Genomic DNA, 9214 nt, shown 5'->3' with positions numbered 1-9214 from the left:
TTAAGGAAATAAACCCATACTTTTCTAGTTGCGTCATCAATAAATGTAACATAATAATGAGAGCCACCAAGGGAAGATACCTGAGCCGGTCCCCATACATCTGTATGCACAAGTTCTAATTTCTCCTTTTTGTTTTCCTTCCCTGTCTTTACAAAACTCACTCTCTTTTGTTTTCCATACACACAACTTTCACAGAAATCCATATTCACACATTTTAGACCTGGTAAAACTTTCCTTGAATGAAGTACTTTCATACCTTTCTCACTCATGTGCCCAAGTCTATTGTGCCACAGCGCTGTATCAGAATCCACAGCAGCTATTTGTTCTCCCTGCTCATCTGCAGTAATTGTTCCTGAATATTCATTTTTCTCTGAAACAATCAAAGTAGAAGGAACAATATGACCTGTACAAAGATATAAGGTGCCTACTTTCACACCTTTTGCTACTACAAGGGAACCTTTTGAAACCTTCCAATTTTTATCATTAAAAGTAACTACACAACCCTCATCACCGAGTTGCCCTACTGAAATTAAATTTCTACTTAGTTTTGGAACATGTCTTACCTCATGTAGTAGCCAATGATTCCCATTCTGCAACTTAATCTTAATTTTTCCCTTTCCAACAATCTGACAGGGTTCATTATCCCCCAAATAAACAAGCCCAAAATCCCCTTGGACATAATCAATGAAATAACCTCTATGAGGTGTAGCATGAAAAGAAGCACCAGAATCTAAAACCCATGAATCATCAACACTCTCTAAAGACAGAAGCAAAGCATCCTCTTCGGATTTGTTACTTACCACATTTGCCTCTTTGTCTCCATCTGATTTATCTCCTTCATTTTTCTTTCGAGTCCAGCAATCTTTCTTTTTGTGCCCTGGTTTCCCACAGTACCAGCAATTATTTGGTCCTCTCGATTGAGACCTCCTCCCCTTTGACTTTCCTCTTGATTTCCCACGATTTCCAGAGTTACTTCCTCTTTCAGTCGTTCTGCCCCTGCTTTGTGCATTTAAAGCACTTCCTGATGTAGATCCACCTGAGGATTTTCTACGAGTTTCCTCACTTAAAATAACACCGATCACATCATCATATTTTAGGGTACTAGATCCAGGAACAGAATTACTCACCGCCATTACCAAGCCATTCCAGCTTTCAGGCAAAGAACACAAAATCAAGAGAGCCCTAATTTCTTCATCAAAATTGATACCCACAGAAGATAATTGACTAGTAATAGTATTAAACTCATTTAAATGATCTGCAACAGATCCACCTTCTGCCATTTTCATATTAAATAAACGCTTCATGAGAAATACCTTATTTGAAGCGGAGGGCTTTTCATACAGTGTCGCTAGGGTTTTCATCAAATCTTCTGTCATCTTTGCTTTTGTAATATTAAATGCCACCGATGGTGCCAAGCATAACCTAATGCTTCCAAGTGCCTTTCTGTCCAAAAGATCCCATTCAGCCTCTGACATAGTTTCCTAGGAACATATTAGAATCATATTAGAATCATTCTTATAGGTCAAAAGGGGTGATAGGTTGACCTATGACCCCCTTCGACCCATTAAATGACAACATATGTCCCTAGGGGTCTAGGACCCCTAGAGACATATTAGAATCATTCTTATGGGTCAAAGGGGGTCATAGGTTGACCTATAACCCTTTTTGACCCATTAAATGATGACATATCTCCCTAGCGGTCCTATGCCACCTAGGGACATATTAGAATCATTCATATGGGTCAAAGGGCATCATAGGTTGACCTATGACCCCCTTCGATCAATTACATGATGACATATGTCCCTAAGTGTCCTAGCAACCCCTAGGGACATATTAGAATCGTTCATGTGGGTCGAAGGGGGTCATAGGTTGACTTATGATCCCCTTCAACCCATTACATAATTACATATGTCGCTAGGGGTCCTACGACCCATAGGGACATATTAGAATCATTCTTATGAGTCAAAGGGGGTCATAAGTTGACCTATGACCCACTTCGACACATAACATGATGACATATGTCCCTAGGGGTCCTGGGACCCCTAGGAACATATTAGAATCGTTCATATGGGTCAAAGGGGTTCATCGATTAACCCATGACCCCATTCGACCCATTACATGAAGACATATGTCCCTAGGGATCCTAGAACCCCTAGGGACATATTAGAATCATTCATATGGTTCCAAGGGGGTCATAGGGTGACCTATGACCCCCTTCAACACATTAAATAACGATATATGTCCCTAGGGGTCCTAGGACTCGTAGGGACATATTAAAATTGTTCATATGGGTCAAAGGCGGTCATACGTTGACCTATGATCCCCTTTGACCCATTAAATGATGACATATGTCCCTAGGGGTCCTAGGACCCCTAGGGACATATTAGAATTGTTCATATGGGTCAAAGGGGGTCATAAGTTGACCTATGACCCCCTTAAACCCATTAAATGATGACATATGTCCTTAGGGGTCCTAAGACCCCTAGGGACATATTAAAATTGTTCATATGGGTCAAAGAGGGTCATAGGTTGACCTATAACCCCCTTTCACCCATTACATGACGACATATGTCCCTAGGACCCCTAGGGACATATGAGAATCATTCTTATGGGTCAAAGAGGGTAATAGGTTGACCTATGACCCCGTTCGACATATTACATAATGACATATGTCCCTAGGGGTCCTAAGTCCCTTAGGGAGATATTATAATTGTTCATAAGGGTCGAAGGGGGTCATAGGTTGACCTATGATCCCCTTCGATCCATTAAAAGATGACATATGTCTCTAGGGGTCCTAGGACCCCTACGGACATATTAGAATTGTTCATATGGGTCAAAGGAGGTAATAGGTTGACTTATGACCCCTTTTGACCCATTAGATAATGACATATGTCCTTAGGACCCCTAGGGACATATGAGAATCGTTCTTATGGGTCAAAGACCTTCGACGCATTACATGATGACATATGTCCCTAGGGGTCCTAAGACCCCTAGAGAAATATTAGAATCGTTCTTATGGGTCAAAGGTGGTCATAGGTTGACCTATGACCTGCTTCGACCCATTACATGATGATATATGTCCCTAGTGGTCCTCAGAACCTTAGGGACATATTAGAATCATTCTTATGTGTCTAAGGGGATCATAGGTTGACATATGATCCCCTTTGAAAGATTACATAATGACATATGTCCCTAGGGGTCCTAGAACCCTTAAGGACATATTCGGATGCTTCTTATGGGTCAAAAGGGATCATACATTGACCTATGACCCCCTTCGACCTATTACATGACAATATATGTCCAAAGGGGTCCTGGAACCCCTATAACATATTAGAATCATTCTTATGGGTCAACGGGGGTCATAGGTTGACCTATGACCCCCTTTGACCCTTTAAATGATGACATGTGTCCCTAGGGGTCCTAGAACCCCTAGGAATATATTAGAATTATTCTTATGGGTCAAAGGGGGTCACAGGGTGACCTATATTAGAATTATTCTTATAGGTCAAAGGGAGTCATAGATCAACCTATGACCCCCTTCGACCCATTACATGATGACATATGCCCCTAGGGGTCATAGGACACCTAGGAACATATTAGAATTGTTCATATGAGTCAAAGGGGGTCATAGATTGACCTATGATCCCCTTCGACCCATTAAATGATGACATATGTCCCTAGGGGTTCAAAGACCCCTAGGGACATCTTAGAATTGTTTATATGCGTCAAAGGGGGTCATAGGTTGACCTATGACCCCTTTTAACACAATACATGATGACATATGTCCCTAAGACCCCTAAGGACATATGAGAGTCATTCTTATGGGTCAAATGGGGTCATAGGTTGACCTATGACAACCTTCGACATATTACATGATGATATATAACCCCTAGGGACATATTAGAATCATTCATATGGGTCAAAGGGGGTCATAAGTTTACCTATGATCCCCTTCGACTTATTAAATGACGACATAGGACCCCTAGGGACATTAGAATTGGTCATATGAGTCAAAACGGGTCATAGGTTGACCTATGACCCCCTTTGACCTATTACATGTTCAGAATCGTTCTTATGGGTCAAAAGGGTGTCATAGGTTGACCTATGAACCTCTTCGACGCATTACATGACAACATATGTCCCTACGGGTCCTATGACCCTTAGGGAAACATTAGAATCATTCTTATGGGTCAAAGGTAGACATAGGTTGACCAATGACCCCCTTTGACCCATTACATGATGACATATGTCCCTAGGGGTCCTAGAACCCCTAGGGACATATTTGAATGCTTCTCATGGGTCAAAGTGTCTCATAGGTTAATTTATGACCCCCTTCGACCCATTACATGATGACATATGTCCAAAGGGGTCCTAGGACCCCTAGGGACATATTAGAATCGTTCTTGTGGGTCAAAAGGGGTCATAGGTTAACCTATGACCCCCTTTGACCTTTTACATGATGACATATGTCCCTAGGGGTCCTAGGACCCTTAAGAACATATTAGAATCGTTCTTATAGATCAAAGGGGGTCATAGGGTGACTTATAACAACTTTCAACCCATTGGATGACAACATATGTCCTTAGGGGTCCTAAGACCCCTAGGGACATATTAGAATCATTCTTATAGGTCAACAAAAATCATAGGCCGACCTATGACCCCCTTCGACCCACTACATGATGACATATGTCCCTACGGGTCATAGGACACCTAAGGACATATTAGAATTGTTCATATGGATCAAAGAGGGTCATAGGTTGATCTATGAACCTCTTTGACACAATACATGATAAAATATGTCTCTAACACTCCTAGGGACATATGAGAGTCATTCTTATAGGTCAAATGGGGTTATAAGTTGACCTATGACCCCCTTCGACACATTACATGACGACATATGTCCCTATGGGTCTTAGGGATCAAAGGGGGTCATAGCTTGACCTATTACATGAAAACATATGTCCCTAGGACCCCTAGGGACATATGAGAATCATTCTTATGGGTCAAAAGGGTGTCATAGGTTGACCTATGACCCCCTTCAATGCATTACATTACAACATATGTCCCTAGGGGTCCTATGACCCTTAGGGATATATTAGAATCATTCTTTATAGGTTAAAGGTGGTCATAGGTTGACCAATGACCCAGTTTGACCCATTACATGATGACATATGTCCCTCGGGGTCATCAGAACCTTAGGGACATATTAGAATCATTCTTATGGGTCTAAGAGGGTCATAGGTTGACCTATGACCCCCTTTGAACCATTACATGATGAAATATGTCCCTAGGGGTCCTAAAACCCCTAGGGACATATTCGAATGCTTCTTATGGGCCAAAGGGTCTCATAGGTTAACTTATGACACCCTTCGAACCATTACATGATGACATATGTTCAAAAGGGTACTAGGACCCCTAGAGACATATTAAAATTGTTCTTATGGTTCAAAGGGGGTCATAGGTTTATCTATGACCCCCTTTGACCCTTTACATGATGACATATGTCCCTAGGGGTCCTAGGACCCCTAGGAACATATTAGAATTATTCTTATGGATCGAAGGGGGTAATAGGATGACTTATAACAACTTTCGACCCATTACATGACAACATATGTCCTTTGGGGTCCTAGGACCCCTAGGGACATATTAGAATCATTCTTATGGGTCAATGAAAATCATAGGTCAACCTATGACTCCCTTCGACCCATTACATGATGACATATGTCACTAGGGGTCATAGGACACCTAAAGACATTTTAGAATTGTTCGTATGGGTCAAAGAGGGTCATAAGTTAACCTATGAACCCCTTCGACCCATTAAATGATGACATATATGTCCATAGGGGTCCTAGGACCCTTAGGAACATATTAAAATTGTTCATATGGGTCAAAAGGGGTCATAGGTTGACCTATGACGCACTTCAATTCAATATATGATGACATATGTTCCTAGTGGTCCTCGGAACCCTAGGGACATATTAGAATCGTTCTTATGTGTCTAAGGGGTCATAGGTTGACATATGACCCCTTTTGACCCAATACATGATGACATAATTCTTCATGGGACCTAAAACCGCTACAAACCTATTTGAATGCTTCTTATGGGTCAAAGGGGATCATAGGTTGACCTATGACCCCCTTCAACCCATTACATAATGACATATGTCCAAAGGGTCTTAGAACCCCTAAACACATATTAGAATCATTCTTATGGGTCAAAAGGGGTAATAGGTTGACCTATGACCCCCTTTGACCTTTTACATGATGACATATGTCCCTAGGGGTCCTAGGACCCCTAAAGACATATTAGAATCGTTCTTATGTTTCAAAAGGGGTCATAGGGTGACCTATGACAACCATTGACCCATTACATGACGACATATGTCCCTAAGGGTCCTAGGACCCCTGGAGACATATTAGAATCATTCTTATGGTTCAAAGGGGTCATAGGACACCTAAGGACATATTAGAATTGTTCATATGGGTCAAAGGGGGTCATAGGTTGACCTATGACCCCCTTTGACCAGTTAAATGATGACATATGTCCCTAAGGGTCCTACGACCCCTAGGGACATATTAGAATTGTTCATATGGGTCAAAGGGGGTCATAGGTTGACCTATGACCTCCTTTAACCCATTACATGATGACATATGCCCTAGGACCCCTAGCAACATATGAGAGTCATTCTTATGGGTCAAATGTGGTCATAGGTTGACCTATGACTCCCTTTGACACAATACATGACAACATATGTCTCTAGGGGTCCTATGACCCCTAGGGACATATTAGAATCATTCATATGGGTCGAAGGAGGTCATTGGTTGACCTATGATCCCCTTCGACCCATTAAATGATAGCATGTCCTTAGATATCCTAGGACCCATACAATCATATTAGAATTGTTCATATGGGTCAAAGGGGGTCATAGGTTGACCTATGACCACCTTTGACCCATTACATGACAACATATGTCCCTAAGACCCCTAGGGACATATGAGAATCATTCTTATGGGTCAAAGAGTGTCATAGGTTGACCTATGACCCCCTTTGATGCATTACATGACAACATATGTCCCTACGGGTCCTAAGACCCTGGAAGAAATATTAGAATCATTCGTATGGGTCAAAGATGTTCATAGGTTGACCAATGACCTGCTTTGACCCATTATATGATGACATATGTCCCCGGGGGTCCTCAGAACCCTAGGGACATATTAGAATCATTCTTATGAGTCTAAGGGGGTCATGGGTTGACCTTTGACCCCGTTTGACCCATTACATGATAAGATATGTATCTAGGAGTCCTAGAACCTCAAGGGACATATTCAAGTGCTTCTTATGGGTCAAAGGGGGTCATAGGTTGACCTATGACGCCTTTCGACCTATTCATGATGGCATATGTCCAAAGGGGTCCTAGGACCCCTAAAGTCATATTAGAATCATTCTTATTGGTCAAAGGGTACCTTTTATATGATGACATATATCCTTAAGAGTCTTAGGACCCCTAGGGACATATTAGAATCATTCTTATGGGTTAAAGGGGGTCGTAGGTTGACCTATGACCCCCTTCGACCCATTAAAAGATTACAAATGCCCCTAAGGGTTGTAGGACCCCTAGGGACATATTAGAATCTTTCAAATGAGTAAAAGACTGTCATAGGTTGACCTACGACCCCCTTCGACCCATTACATGACGACATATGTCCCTAGGGGTCCTAGCACCCTTAGGGACATTTGTCATTATTTAATTGGTCGAAGAGTGTCATAGATCAACCTATGACCCTCGTTGACTCATATGAAGCATTCTAATATGTCTGTAGGGGTCCTAAGACCCCTAGGGACATGTGGTCATATAATGGTTTGAAGAGATGACTTATGACCCCCTTCGACCCATAAGAATGATTCTACTATGTCCTTAGGGGTCCGACCCCTAAGGACATATATTGTCATTTAATATGTCAAAAGGGGTCATAGGTCAACCTATGACTGTGTTTGACCTATATGAAGCATTCTAATATGTACCTAAGGATCCTAGGACCCCTAGAGACATATGTCATCATGTAATGGGTTGAAGGTGGTCATTTGTCAACATATGACTCCCTTTAATATATACAAATCATTCTAATATGTTCCTAGGGGTCCTAGAAACCCTACTAACATATGTCATCATTTAATAGGTCAAAGGGGGTCATAGGTCTACCGATGACCCCCTTTGACCTATATGAATGATTATAATATGTATCGTCATGTAATGGGTCGAAGGGGGTCATATGTCAACTTATGACCTCCTTGGATCTATATGAACGATTCTAATATGTCCCTAGGACCCCTAGGGACATATATCATCATGTAATGAGTCGAAGGGTGTCATAGGTCAACCTATGACCCCCTTTGACCCATATAAACAATTATAATATGTCCCTAGGGGTCCTAAGACCCCTAAAGACATATGTCGTAATGTAATGGGTCATGAACGATTCTAATATGTCCTTAGGAGTCCTAGGACCCCTAGAGACACATGTCATCATGTAATAGGTCGAAGGGAGTCATAGGTCAATCTATGACCCCCTTTGACCCATATTAACAATTCTTATATGTCCCTAGAGGTCCTAGGACCCCTAGGAACATACATCATCATTTAATGCATAGAAGGGGGTAATAGGCCACCCTATGACACCCTTTGACCCACAAGAATGATTCTAATATGTTCTTAAGGGTCCTAGCACCGTTAGGTACATATGTTGTCATTTAATGGGTCGAAGGGGGTCATAGGTCAACCTATGAAATCTTTTGACCCATATGAAGCATTCTAATATGTCCTTAGGGGTCTTAGGACTCCTAAAGACATATGTCATCATGTAATGTGTCGAAGTGGGTCATAAGTCAACCTATGACACCTTTTGACTTAAAAAAATGATTCTAATATGTCCCTAGGGGTCTTAGGACCTGTAGGGACATATGTCATTATGTAATGGGTCGAAGGGGGTCATAAGTCACCCTATGAGCCCGTTTGACCCATAAGAACGATTCTAATATGTCCCTAGGAGTTCTAAGACCTCTAGTGACATATGTCATCATGTAATGGGTCTAAGGGTGTCATAGGTCAAGCTATGACCCCCTTTGGCCTATAAGAATGATTTTAATATGTCCCTAGATGTCCTAAGAACCCTAGGGACATATGTCGTCATGTAATGGGTCGAAGGGTGTCATAGG

This window comes from Cupressus sempervirens, chromosome 7, assembly GCF_028749045.1.
Source record: "Cupressus sempervirens isolate cs-2001-9-10 chromosome 7, ASM2874904v1, whole genome shotgun sequence".
NCBI classification, from domain to species: Eukaryota; Viridiplantae; Streptophyta; class Pinopsida; order Cupressales; family Cupressaceae; genus Cupressus; species Cupressus sempervirens.
Note: the sequence above shows the minus strand (reverse complement) of the source record.